This window comes from Amia ocellicauda, unplaced genomic scaffold (assembly GCF_036373705.1).
Source record: "Amia ocellicauda isolate fAmiCal2 unplaced genomic scaffold, fAmiCal2.hap1 HAP1_SCAFFOLD_138, whole genome shotgun sequence".
In the NCBI taxonomy this organism is placed as follows: Eukaryota; Metazoa; Chordata; class Actinopteri; order Amiiformes; family Amiidae; genus Amia; species Amia ocellicauda.
The window spans coordinates 16,166-29,573 of record NW_027102701.1 but is presented as its reverse complement, the minus strand read 5'-3'; the positions used below and the strand labels follow the sequence as shown (position 1 = coordinate 29,573).

At 38.6% G+C, this 13,408-nt stretch overlaps 1 non-coding gene across 1 annotated transcript; it reads left to right on the top strand.

Moving 5' to 3' along the window:
• The first annotated feature begins 7,141 nt into the window (after positions 1 to 7,141).
• On the top strand, positions 7,142 to 7,256 carry LOC136722406 (U5 spliceosomal RNA). Its single transcript, XR_010806307.1, has one exon. It is a non-coding gene; the product is annotated as a U5 spliceosomal RNA (small nuclear RNA).
• Positions 7,257 to 13,408: the final 6,152 nt, after the last annotated feature.

Sequence of the window (13,408 nt, the reverse complement as noted above, 5' to 3'; positions counted from 1 at the left end):
AAAATAAATAAACTTGATGTAGGATAAATGAATAAATAATTGAATGAGATATGAGCCGCAGAGACCTCCCACATTGGAAAGTGGACTACAGCAGATAATCCTCTCCTCTCCCAGGGCAGGGTGATTAAGTGGGGACGCGTGTGAAGAGTGCAGGTGGACCCAGGTGAGTTGTGAAAGAAAGAAGAAACAAAAATAATAAGGCACGCGTGCAAACAATCAAAATAATACTAAGTGAATAACAAATTAAACAATAAAGTGAAAGATAATCAACACACAAAATAATGGCAATATAGAACCAAACAAAATACACAAGCCATATTGCATAAAGTGAAGTGAAATATAAATATAATAAGTAATGGTGATTAAGGAGCTAATTAACACCGTCCGTGACATTTACATTGGTTGGGTGTGTGGATACCAGTAATAATTTTTGTTTTATTGAAATACAAAATAATTCTATTTTTCCGAAGTGCTGAACTTTAATACAGTCTAGAAAGATTAATATTTTTTGTCTTGGGCTATATTATTATTACCATAGTTTTTCTATTGTATAAGTATCTTGGAGTAGAGGCATAGGTGGGCATGTGGGCAGAGGAGTAGGAAGGCCGGTCAAGCAAATAAGCTTGCTAAGGTACGCAGCAGCAGCAAGCAGCCCCCACATCCAGCCAGCCAGCCAGTCTGGCTGGCAGTGACTGAGTGGTTGACAGACGGCAAGCAACGGAATGTACGTGCTCTGTGATGTCATAGCAGTCAGCTGAGAGAGGCTCGTGATGTCATCGCTGAGCTGGCTGGCTGGCTGGCTGGCTGGCGGGCTGGCTGGCTCTGTGTGTGTGTGTGTTTGTGTGTGTGTCTGTTTTTCTGTTTGTCAGTCTGTCTGTCTGTCTCTCTCTCTCTCTCTCTCCCTCTCAATTCATTTGTATTGTCAAAAGCAATTGGACATACATACATTCATACATATATATATATATATATATATATATATATATATATATATATACATACATACATACATGCTAGAAAGTCATTACTATGTTATCTTAAAGGCTAACTAAGCAGAACATATATCATTATCGAACAGAGTTCATAGGTCTATACATGGTATTAGGGAACAGGCACGTAGGTCATTCTGTTTGACATTGTCTCCAAGGGTCTCATTGTAAATAACAAAGAGAAATCAAACTACCTTATGGCCTCCTGACCTTCTAGCTTGACCTTATCTTTCTTAAGTATACAAGAGAGAAAAACAGTTGTGAGAAAAGAATTTCTAACTTTCCTTCCACACATACATACATACATACATACATACATACATACATACATACAAACCAGAGGCATGCAAAAAAATATAAAGAGGAAGAAAATGTTGTATAGCACATACAAAAGGGATGGTGATGAAACAAAATACATAGAATATGTTGAGCTGCAAAGAGATCTTAAGAAAGGGATCAGGAAAGCAAAGAGGGAAATAGAAAGAAACATAGCTCTTGGAGCTACAACCAATGCAATGAGCTTTTTTCAAAATTACAACAGCAAGCGGTCAATTAAGGAGGAGGTGAAACAGATAAAGGGCAAAAATGGAGGTATCTTGGAAAACGAACAAGATGTGGCAAATATTCTATATGAGTATTTCACAGAGGTTTTTACAAAAGAAAAAACAGATGACATGCCACAGGTTGACAATCAATCCAGTCAAACCCTAAGAGAGATCAGGATAAATGAGGAGGAGGTACTAAAGGGACTAGCAGAATTAAAATCAAACAAATCACCTGGGCCAGATGGGATATTTCCAACAGTACTTAAAGAAATGAGGGAAATTATGTATAGGCCGTTAACTCGATTATTTCAAATGACACTTAGAACAGGGGATGTTCCCACTGACTGGAAGACAGCAAATTTCATACCAATCCACAAGAAAGGGGACAAAACTGAGCCAGGAAATTACAGACCAATCAGTCTCACCTACATCACCTGTAAAATGTTGGAAAAAATTATTAGACAGAAAATAGAGGAGCATCTCAATGAAAACCATATTCTTGGAGATAGTCAACATGGGTTTAGACGAGGCAGATCATGTCTTACTAACTTAATACATTTTTTGAACATGCAACTGCAGCTGTAGATCACGTGAAAGCATATGATATGATATACTTAGATTTCCAAAAAGCTTTTGATAAGGTTCCACACCAAAGACTGATCCTCAAATTGGAAGCTGTAGGCATTCAGGGTAATGTAAGTAGATGGATTATGAACTGGTTGATGTATAGGAAACAGATTAGAGGAGTCACTTCTAACTGGAGTGAGGTTGTTAGTGGAGTTCCACAGGGATCAGTACTAGGGCCTTTGCTTTTTCTAATCTATATTAATGATCTGGACTCTGGGATACTTAGCAACCTTGTCAAATTTGCAGATGATACTAAAATAGGTGGCTTAGCAGATACAATCTTGGCAGCACATGCTATTCAGATGAACTTAGATAAATTCAGTTGTGGGCTGACACCTGGCAAATGAAATTCAATGTGGACAAGTGCAAGGTAATACATGCAGTAAAACAAAAATGTCCACTATAATTACACTATGGGAGGTACAGATCTAGATGAAGTAATGCATGAGAAAGACCTAGGAATCTATGTGGATTCACTTTCTCCATCCAAACAATGTGGGGAAGCAATACAAAAGGCATACAGAATGCTAGGGTATATCGTCAAAAGTGTAGAATTTAAGTAATGTTAAGACAGTACAATGCGCTAGACCTCATCTGGAATACTGTGTACAGTTCTGGGCACCACACTTCAAGAAGGATATTGCTGCTTTAGAGACAGTTCAGAGGAGAGCAACCAGACTTATTCCAGGTCTGAAGGGAAAGTCCTACTCGGAGAGACTGAGGGAACTGAACCTTTTCACCCTGGAACAGAGGAGATTACGTGGGTACTTGATCCAAGTCTTCAAAATCATGAAAGGTTCCTCAAACCAGAGGAGCTTTTCCAGATCAGCAGGGACACACGCACCAGGGGACAACAAATGGAAATTGGGCTTCAAGGCATTCAAGATGGAAAGTGGTAGAAGCTGAAAGTTTGGGAACATTTCAAAATAGACTGGATAGGATCCATGGATCACTTAGATATTAATGGACACCAAACGAGCATGATGGGTCGAATGGCCTCCTCTCGTTTGTAAACTTTCTTATGTTCTTATGTTCTTATGTTCTTATGAATGTTCCCTAAGCATGTTTCAAATGTTCCCTAATTTATGTTACAAATGTGCCTTAGCACCTCTCTCTCTCTCTCTCTCTCTCTCTCTGTCTCAATTCAGTGCATTTGTATTGTCAAAGCAATTGGACATGCATACATACATACATACATATATATGGAAAATAAACAATATGTGTACATCTCTGCATTAATGGTGCCCTAACAGATGTGCAAGTTACATGACAGACAGACAGACAGACACTCACACACACTTTCACACACACACACACACACACACTTTCACAGACAGACAGACAGACAGACACACACACACACACACACACTTGTATACCTGACACGTATAGAAGACTGGATAGGGAGATATAAATAGCAATGGGGAGACTCTTGTACTTGGTGTGGCTCTATCCATATAGTGGGGCCAGCAGCCACTTAGCAGGTGTAGCAATAGAAGCTCAGCCTGGGGAGACTGGATTTAGCATTTCCTCTCCATTTTGATAAGTATCCATAATCATTTCTGCAAAATACTTCTATGATACCTATGTATGTTTTTTACTTGTACTATATTATACTATCAAGTATCAGTGTACACATACAATGTGACCTGTTACATTAATACAGAGGCCACGGAAGGCCAGATCAGTAATAGCCACTGTCCCCTGATATTACACTTTTTTACAATCACTTTGGCACTCATTTCAGAACCTTGATGTCATTTTTCAAAACTCTAGACACAAAACTCACACCCGATGATCAAAATGCACATTTTTCAATTGCTTGGATACAATACACATCAACCTCAGATCATTTGTTCATTGAACTAAAATGATACAACTTAACGTCAAAGTATTACCATTTCAAAATGCAATTCACACATTACATCTGAGATCACTGTCTATTCATTTCATTACAAAGATCTAACTATCAATTGATACAGCTGCTCAAAATGATAAGTGACTGTTGCATTACTCTTAATTCATAGTTTTATGGAAACTGACGAACAGTATTCCATGTTTCGATCATGAAAGTTTCAGGATAATGAGATCCATTGACACCAATAACCGAGGAGCATGAACCAGTTGGACTACATTATCTATGGATGTAATATTTCATCATCATTCATCATCATGTAGCACTTTTCCACACCATGTTTTCAGTGTGGAAGGAAAGTTAGAAATTCTTTCTCTAATACCTGTTTTTCTCTCTTGTATACTTAAGAAAGATAAGGTCAAGCTAGAAGGTCAGGCCAGAAGGTAGTTTGATTTCTGCTTGTTATTTACGATGAGAATCTTGGAGACAATGTCAAACAGTATGATTGAAGTGCCTGCTCCCTAATCCATGTGTTGATCTATGAACTCTGTCCTATAATGATATAAATTCTGCTTAGCTAACTTTTAAGATAACATAGTAATGACTTTCTGATTATAACCAGCTCTTTGATTTTTGTGTATAAAAGCTCTGACTGTTAAAATGAAGGCAGAGCGACTTTGGGATCTTCTTGAGTCACTGTTCCTCTCCACGCTGCGTGTATTAAAGGCATTGCAACTAACGCTCCAACCTGGTTGAAGATGATTGTTCTTCCACATCAGATTTGACATTACTGTATGTATGCAGGCCCTTGTAATTGCTTTTCCAATACTGCCAACTGGTTATTGATGATTGATTTCACATTGTGGTACGAGTATCGAGTGAAATGAGTGCTATCCACCCCAGCAACACAGTGATAACATGGAGCCGGCAAGTCATCCAGGTCACAATAGAGGTCAAGCAGTGGGAGGAGGAAGACGTGGTGGTCAAAGGAATGGAAGGGGACATGCACCCCTTCTGAGAGGTGGTCGTGGGCCTCGTCATAGAGGAGGGCTTAGGCCTCACCAGAGAGGCAGCCATGGGCCTCATTTGAGAGGTGTTGGGGGAACGTGGTAGAGGACAAGGCCACGGACCAGACAGCGGCAGCAACAGCAAATAGTGTCCAGTGAAATCCGAGAAATAGTTGTAGAACATGTTGTAAATCATGGCATGACCATGACTGAGGCAGCTACAATGATTCAATCAAACCTCAGAATCAACTCAGGATCAACTGTGGCCTCAATCATCAGAAATGTCCGTACTGAGAAGCGGCAAGTCTTCAGCATGCACTAAACATTAGGCTACTCTCAATTGTCAAATGACTGTATACTGCATACCAATGTGTAGCACAGAGTATAGTGTGCCTTTTGAAAGAAATGCAGACAGAGTGAAGCAGCTGATGACTGAGTATGTTCAGGTATGTTCAGTTTCAAGATGCCTCTTGTGAAAAATGGTTGTGAGAACCTGAACCTGAACACAGGGCTGTTGGAAATTTAGAAGTACAGTAATCAATCCTTTGTTTTGCTTTTTACACTAAGCCAGGTGAGGAACACTGCAGTTGACATTTTACTGTAGTTTTGTTCGTTTTTGTAGCTAATTATTTTTGCATGGATTCAAAGAAACCTATGGTGTGATTTGATTGTATTGCATCAATACATTTCAGATTTTGTTCAATGATTCCACTGTGTCTGTAGTATTCTCTCTACTAGTCCTTTTACAGTGATGTATTTATGTGTAGTACCATAATGAAACATGTATCACATATTTTGTACTACAATATTTAATGATTGTACGAACAACTACACAGTGAAACTATCGGTATCTTCTGTGTGGGTGATCTAAATAAATGTTACTATGGTATTTCATGATAAATGAATTATTTGAACCAACAAGTCTGCAAGTGCAAGGTTTCTTTAAAGATATGAATGCACAATGCAATGTTTTGAACATTGGACAGCCTGTGTTACAAGTGATGACCGTTTTGAGTTTTGTGTCTAGAGTTTTGAAAAATGACATCAAGGTTCTGAAATTAGTGACAAAGTGATTGTAAAAAACTGTATATTCATCCTATTTAATGTGCTCTTTTAAAATGTACTTTTCTTTTTTATGTTGCCATTTCTGTTCTACCAATGTTTCAGTTGTTAGCCAAAGATTGACAGAGTACATCTCATACACACAGGCCAGACAGCAAGGATTTCTTTTTGAAATTCAATTACAAATGCTGCATGAACTCATCAATACGATTAGAGCTCCTGAAAGCAATATAACTAACTCACTCTACAGCATCTCATTAGCAGTGAAAAGAAATCAAGAAAGTTAGGACAGTCGACTGTTTACCACTATGTAACATCACCTTTTCTTTTAATAACACTTATTAAGCACTTGGGCACTGAAGACACCACTTGGTTAAGTTTAGCAAGTGGGATTTCCCCCCATTCATCCATTATGCATTTCCTCAGCTGCGCAACTGCACAGGGCCTTCGTTGTCTTAATTTGCACTTCATAGTGCGCCACACATTCTCAATTCGGAGACAGGTCAGGACTGCAGGCAGGCCATGCTAGCACCCGCACTCTCTGCCTACGCAACCATGCGCTTGTAATCTGGGCAGAATGTGGTTTGGCGTTATCCTGCTGAAAAATGCAGGGACGTCCCTGGAAAAGACGATGTCTGGATGGCAGCATATGTTGCTCCAAAATGTGTACATCTCTTTCTGCAAAAATGGTGCCCTCACAGATGTGCGAGTTACATGACAGACAGACACTCATACACACTGTCACACCCACACACACACACACACTTTCACAGACAGACACACGCACACACACTCACTTTCACACAGAGACAGACACACAAACACAGAGACAGACACACACACACTCACTTTCACACAGAGACACACAAACACATACACTTTCACACAGACACACACACACATACATACATACATACATACATACATACATATATAAGGAAAAGAAACAATACATTTAAAAATCACAAAAAGATGTAATAAAGTACAGAAAATCTAAATGTAATAAAATGTGATCTTTAATACACACAAATATGTATGGCTGGTCGGATGCGTCTTGGACTCGGGTTCCTCTTCATTACGTATAATGCTTTTGCCTTTTGCTATAGCTTTCCGTGGAGGGGATCGTGGGTGAGTTTGTACCATTCTTGGGAGGCTCTGCCTTGTTGGGGCGGAGCTGTGATCCAGGTGAACAGCAGATCGGACATAGGTGGGCATGTGGGCGGAGGAGGAAGGCCGGTCAAGCAAATAAGCTTGCTAAGGTACGCAGCAGCAGCAAGCAGCCCCACCATCCAGTCAGCCAGCCAGTCTGGCTGGCAGTGACTGAGTGGTTGACAGACGGCAAGCAACGGAATGTACGTGCTCTGTGATGTCATAGGAGTCACCTGAGAGAGATGTTTGTGATGTCATCGCTGAGCTGGCTGGCTCTGTGTGTCTTGCTGGCTGTGTGTGTGTGTGTGAGAGAGAGAGAGACTTTTTGACTTTTATCAGACTTCATTGCCTGTTTGCAACACGCAATAATTCATACAAAAGAAAATAAATAAATAAATAAAAAATAGTGTTCCCCTTTGTTTGTCTCCCCCCAACAAGCATTAACTCCGCCACTGATCTGTACACTTTTAAAGAAAGCAACCCAATACACACAACAAAACAACCATCAAATACTAAACCCTATAAATGAATTACATAATAAAAACCAACTCCCCGTCATACAATTCACAAAGGGCATCATTAATACACCAGACCTGTTCAAAACTCTCCAAATCATTCATCAGCCTGTAATAGTTAAACTCTAGTCTGACTCTGCACTTGACCAGCATGGCAAACACTCTCACTGCATCCTCACTGCCCTCCCCACACACTCTGTTCTTCCTAGTCTTATAGACGGCCATTTTAGCCTGGCCCAGCAAGAAGTTTACCAGCTGGTCCACATGTTTGGTCCTTCTGGTGTATCGCGCCCCTAAAATAAAAACCTTTGTGTTAAAAATCAGGTTAAGATCAGTAAAAAGACGAGTTAAAAGACTAAAAATGGGTGACAACCGAGAGCAAGTGCTGAAACAGTGAAACACGGTCTCTCTCTGAGCACAGAATGGGCAGGCGTCGGACACAGCAGGGTTAAGAACAGTAATAAAAGAATTGACAGCAATAATGGTGTGTAACACCCTCCACTGCAGATTGCCAGCTCTCTTATTGAGGGGGGCTTGTACAGGCTTCTCCAGGCGGGCGCAGTGTCTTCCCCCAGCCCCAGCCTGTAAAGTAATTTTAGGAATCACAAAGAAACAGTTGAAAGTGCTAAATAAGTATTTTGATGCACCATATTAATTTAGGAAATTTACATGTTGTTTTTCATCAGCTTCTGTATCTGATGGCTCCACATCACTGGCTGGATTGATAGCAACGACACTCTAAAAAAAGAAGTGTTAAGTTTGAGCATTCAGGACTTGTTTTGAAGATCCTGAATATCACTGGTCCACAATTTATCTGTGAAACTATGGGTTAATCTCCATATACAAAATACTTTTCACACACACTTTAAATTTACAACTAAATTTACATGTTGATGTCTTTCGTCAGCTTCTGTATTTGATGGCTCAATATAACTGGTTGCATTAACAGCAACGGCACACTACAAGAAAATAACATTATATTTAAACATTCAGGACTGGTTTAGCATCACCTCGAATATCCCTAGCCCTTGAGGTCGATTGTTATTGTGGTCTTCAAGACCAGTGCTTCTCAACCTTAGTCCTGGAGGAGGCCCACTGTCTGCTGATTTTCATTACAACAACATTGTAGGTTATATCAGTGACTGTGGTCCTAAAGTACCCCTATGCCTGCTGTTTTTTTTCCAGTTGAGCTCTTAATTACCTAATTGGCTTAACTGAAGCCATTTAACCCTTTTCCCAGGTCTTTGGTTGTTGATGAGTTACAAAGAGCTGGATTGTGGCCCGCCATGACTGGAAGTGAAGAACACTCACTCTAGGCCTTTAACTTAATGTTCATATGTAGGGGCCTATCCATCTGATTTGTTTTTGCACATTTATTAACAGAAAAATTGATGGTACGTGAAATCATCTGAGCTGAAAAATATAATGTTCCACCAATAATAAAATAAATGTATTAATTAAAATTATAGAGATAATAGAATGTTCACAGATTATTAGTTCAGAAAACAAAATATTTTTTTATATCTTAAATAGAATTAACACTCAAATCAGTTGTAGGGTAAACAAGGTCTATTTTTTGGATTGATTTTATAATTATACATGTATGGCTGCATGAAGCTTACCTGAGAATCTGATATTTTAGTAACTTTGTTGCTTCTTGTTGGGTAGTCCACGTTTGCCGCCGTTCTTTTTCTGTAAATGTAAATCAAAAGGCAATAATTACATACTGTAATTAAAATACAAAAAGTATAAACATTGTATTATTATTTTTGTATCCTGTTTCTCCATCTCGATGCTGTTCTTTTTGGAATTGCATATCTAGGTTTACTTAAATACTGTTTATAAGATTGTAAACTCATCATCCAAATTTCTTCATTTGCCAAACTTTATGTAGTGCGCTTGCAGTTTCAGAAGAAGAAAAAAAACTGTAACAGATGGGATATGTAGTACTTTATACTCGAGTGGTCTATGCGATTACACCCTGTTGGTGTTATTAAGAACGCCAAGTACCAGAATGCAGAGCGGGACTGTTTTTTGTGCCGTGACTTGTCGGGGGAAAAAGGCGCAGAAAAAACGGACGAGAAGGTGAAGGTAGTATGGCGGTGATGCACGCGTTGGTGAAGTGGGAAAGCGGGGTCGACAAAGACTCTTACAGCGTGATTCCCACTGCTTGCTTTCGCAATTTTGATTTATTCAGCATTGCTGATGATGACGAAGAGACGACTCGAAACTTCAGAGCAGAGTGGAGAGACACGAACAAACCTCCAAAAGGTGGATGGCCTGTCCATGAAGCGCAGATCATTATGACTGGTAACAATGTTTATTTAAAAAAAAAAACATTAAAGTCTTTACATGCTATTTGATATATACAATCACAGTATATTTGAAATGAATGTTTAAGTTATTAATGTGTTGTACTTCTAACATACTCTTATAACATGGTAGGTGGTGGTGAGGGCGCTAAAAACTCGTCATACTTGACTGGCATTTGTAAGAACGATTTATTGTGTGTTGTGCTTTACAATAAAATCCCCCAAATCACAAAATAAATTAAACCAGATATAATTTAACTTCAGTTTTGATTCACTGTTGGCTGTTCATCTTAATTTGTATGGTCAAAGCACAGTATTTTTATGACAAATAAATATAATCCCCAAATATCTGTGGACATAATGCAGGGTTTTATTTATTTTATTTTTATTTTAGGAAAAGAAGGCGAACTAAGAAGAAAACTTAATGACCTAACAAAAATGCCCTGTCCTAAAATGAAGACAGTACCTAAACCAAACAAAAAACTTCAAATTTCAGATGATAGTGACCTTGATGAACCACAGTTACCGGTGAGATAATTACAGTGACGATAATAAATGTATTGCAGGATTGTGTTTTTTAAATCATTTTCATATATATATATATATATATATATTCATTTTAAACTCTTTTTCTCTCTGAATACAGCACAAAATAAGAAAGAAAACCGATGGAGCTTCAAGAATTAGATCCCGTCATATTCTACAGACATTTAAAGAGTCCAGTGAAGTTGAGCTACAGCAAAACGTTAAGCAGCTCGAAAAGGAAATCACAAGACTTAAAAATGAAAACCAATGTCTTCGAAACCGTATGGTTGATGGTAAGTTTTTTTATTTATAGCAAATAATTCCTTACCTTGATAAATGTTATTCTTCAGTAATTTAGATTCCAGAGTAATGTATTATAGTTGATCATACTGAAGTAATCTAGAACCACAATACAGACTCTTAATGTGCACTGTCTAATAGTTTAATAATACTGATTATTAAATAAAGTTTTTCAACATAACTTCATAATCCTACATTAATGACTATATGCATTACATTAGACCTGGTAATTCTTGTATTTTATCTCTTTTATTTTTTTCGTAGCTAATGTTAATGACCCACAAAAAGGTCAGTTTGCCAATAACATAGAGCAAGTCTCTCAAGTATAATTGCAGGCATTGATGGTTTTGTTTTCACTTTGTATTAAATATATTACTAGAAATGATTATCATTTAATACTAAGGTTTTTTTCTCCAGAGATTCCAGACCTTTTGGACAATCTGAAAAAAATTGTAACAAAAGCCACATTTATCAGCGATGAAGACAAAAGTGTGTCACCATCAAGTGGTTCTGACAGCCCCACAGCAAATTGTTCTGAATCTGACAAAGAATCACCAAAACAGGTATAACACTCTTGGTCTACAATATTACAAAGACAAGGTAAAAATATATATATTGAAAACAAATATTGGTTGTAAACAATCTAATGATGCTACATTATCAGTTATATTCATAGTTATAGTTGATAATAAGAATGTAATTGAATTATGGGTGTCACAGATTCACTGACTTTATTATGTCTGTAAATTAATAAACTTAGAATTGAGACATACTGTGGTCTTTAATAACACATTTCTGTAACAAAATCACAGCCTTACTGATAATGTATTCCACTTAACATAATATAAGAATAGTTTGGGGATAAACTTGTTTTTTATTTACCATTGTCTTTTAGGTGGAAATATTCCCAGGCACTGGAGTTTACATTGACAAACTGTCCTGGATCCTTGCAGAGAGCTGCAGCACGAATACGTCATATGCAAGAACCCTGACGGTTGCTGTCTTTGACTTTCCAACATTACTAAAGAGCAATCTTCGTGGTGGTGGCAGCAAGAGAGATCCAACTTCGGAGACATTAAGATCCTCATTGATGTTATTGAGGATCATATACAGCTGCCTTCGGAAGGACACGACGTGTTTCAGTTGCGGGGCTTTGCAGCCCAGCGGGACCCTCTTAATGCCGGACATCAGCTGCCCGAGCCGGTGCGGATGAACGGAGGGACGTTAGACAGCGTTACCTTCCGGGCAGGAGCAGCGAGCGGCAACACCGGGGTGAAAGTGTCGTCTAACACTGTGCCATTAGCCACTAGCTGATTGAGCAGATCAGTGGTTTTTAAGAAGATAACAATGGCAGCAGACTTGATATTTTCACACCCTGCTACCTCCCCAACCGCTAACACACACTGCTCTAGGGGGCAGAACTGCACCGGAGCGATCTTGACTCCATGGCGTCGGGTCAGTTTTTCAAAAGATGCATTCAGGGGGTCCGACCCCCCGACCCGGGAAGAACTACCGGTACTCCCCCCTCCCCTCCCCTGTTCCCCCACAATAAGAAAAGCACTGAAAACAGAAGACAAAATAAACAAACTGAAAAAAGTAAAGCAACAAAAAAACGCAGCCAAAGGACAGAGCTCTCAGCAGCACTCCCGCTCACTGCAGACCCCTCCCACACACTCCTAGCTGAGAGAGAGAGAGAGAGAGAGAGAGAGAGAGAGAGAGAGAGAGTTAGTGTCTGTCTGTCTCTCTCTCTCTGTAGATGCATCATAGGGAACATATGTAACAATCTCTCTTTTTGTTTACCAAAAATGAGAATGAACGTATTTCAAGTGGGTGTTGCCTTGGTTGGAAACGTTTTAAGATTATTTATGAAGTGTAAAGTGGATTTGTCTCAGTTCTCCGTAGTTTTCAATGTATGTGCCATTCAGTAGCGTTCATGTTACAGATGTGCCCTATGCAGTGGTAGGGTCAATAAAATGTCAGTAAAACTTTATTTTAGCAATTATGGAGGGGAAGAACTGCAAATAGCGGGTCCCCACTAATTATCTAACTTACCAACAACGTTTAAAATTAGGTCTTGCGAAGCTGCCAAATAATGCTGTATAATCGTATGTGTCTTCATACACCGGCTGCTATAGTCTGATAGCTTTGATTATATATATATATATATATTTTCTCGTGAACCACAAATGCTATTTGCTTGATTTTTACAGAGTATGTTATAAATACCATTCTTATGAAGCCTGACAAATTGTATGCTGTAATTATGAATATTTTCAAATCATTTGTTTGTTTTTCCTAACATGTTACAAATGATCCCTATGTGAAAGATGCATTATATCTTAATAACGTCTAAACAATTACAGATATACAGATTATTATTTTCGGTAAAGTTATAACACATTGCTATTAACTATGTGTGTCAGTAAAAGTTTAAAAAATCCTAATAATTTTTTATTGATCCTGCAAAATAGGTGTTTAGGGAACATTTGTAACATTAGGGTTACGATTTGCCATAGACGCGG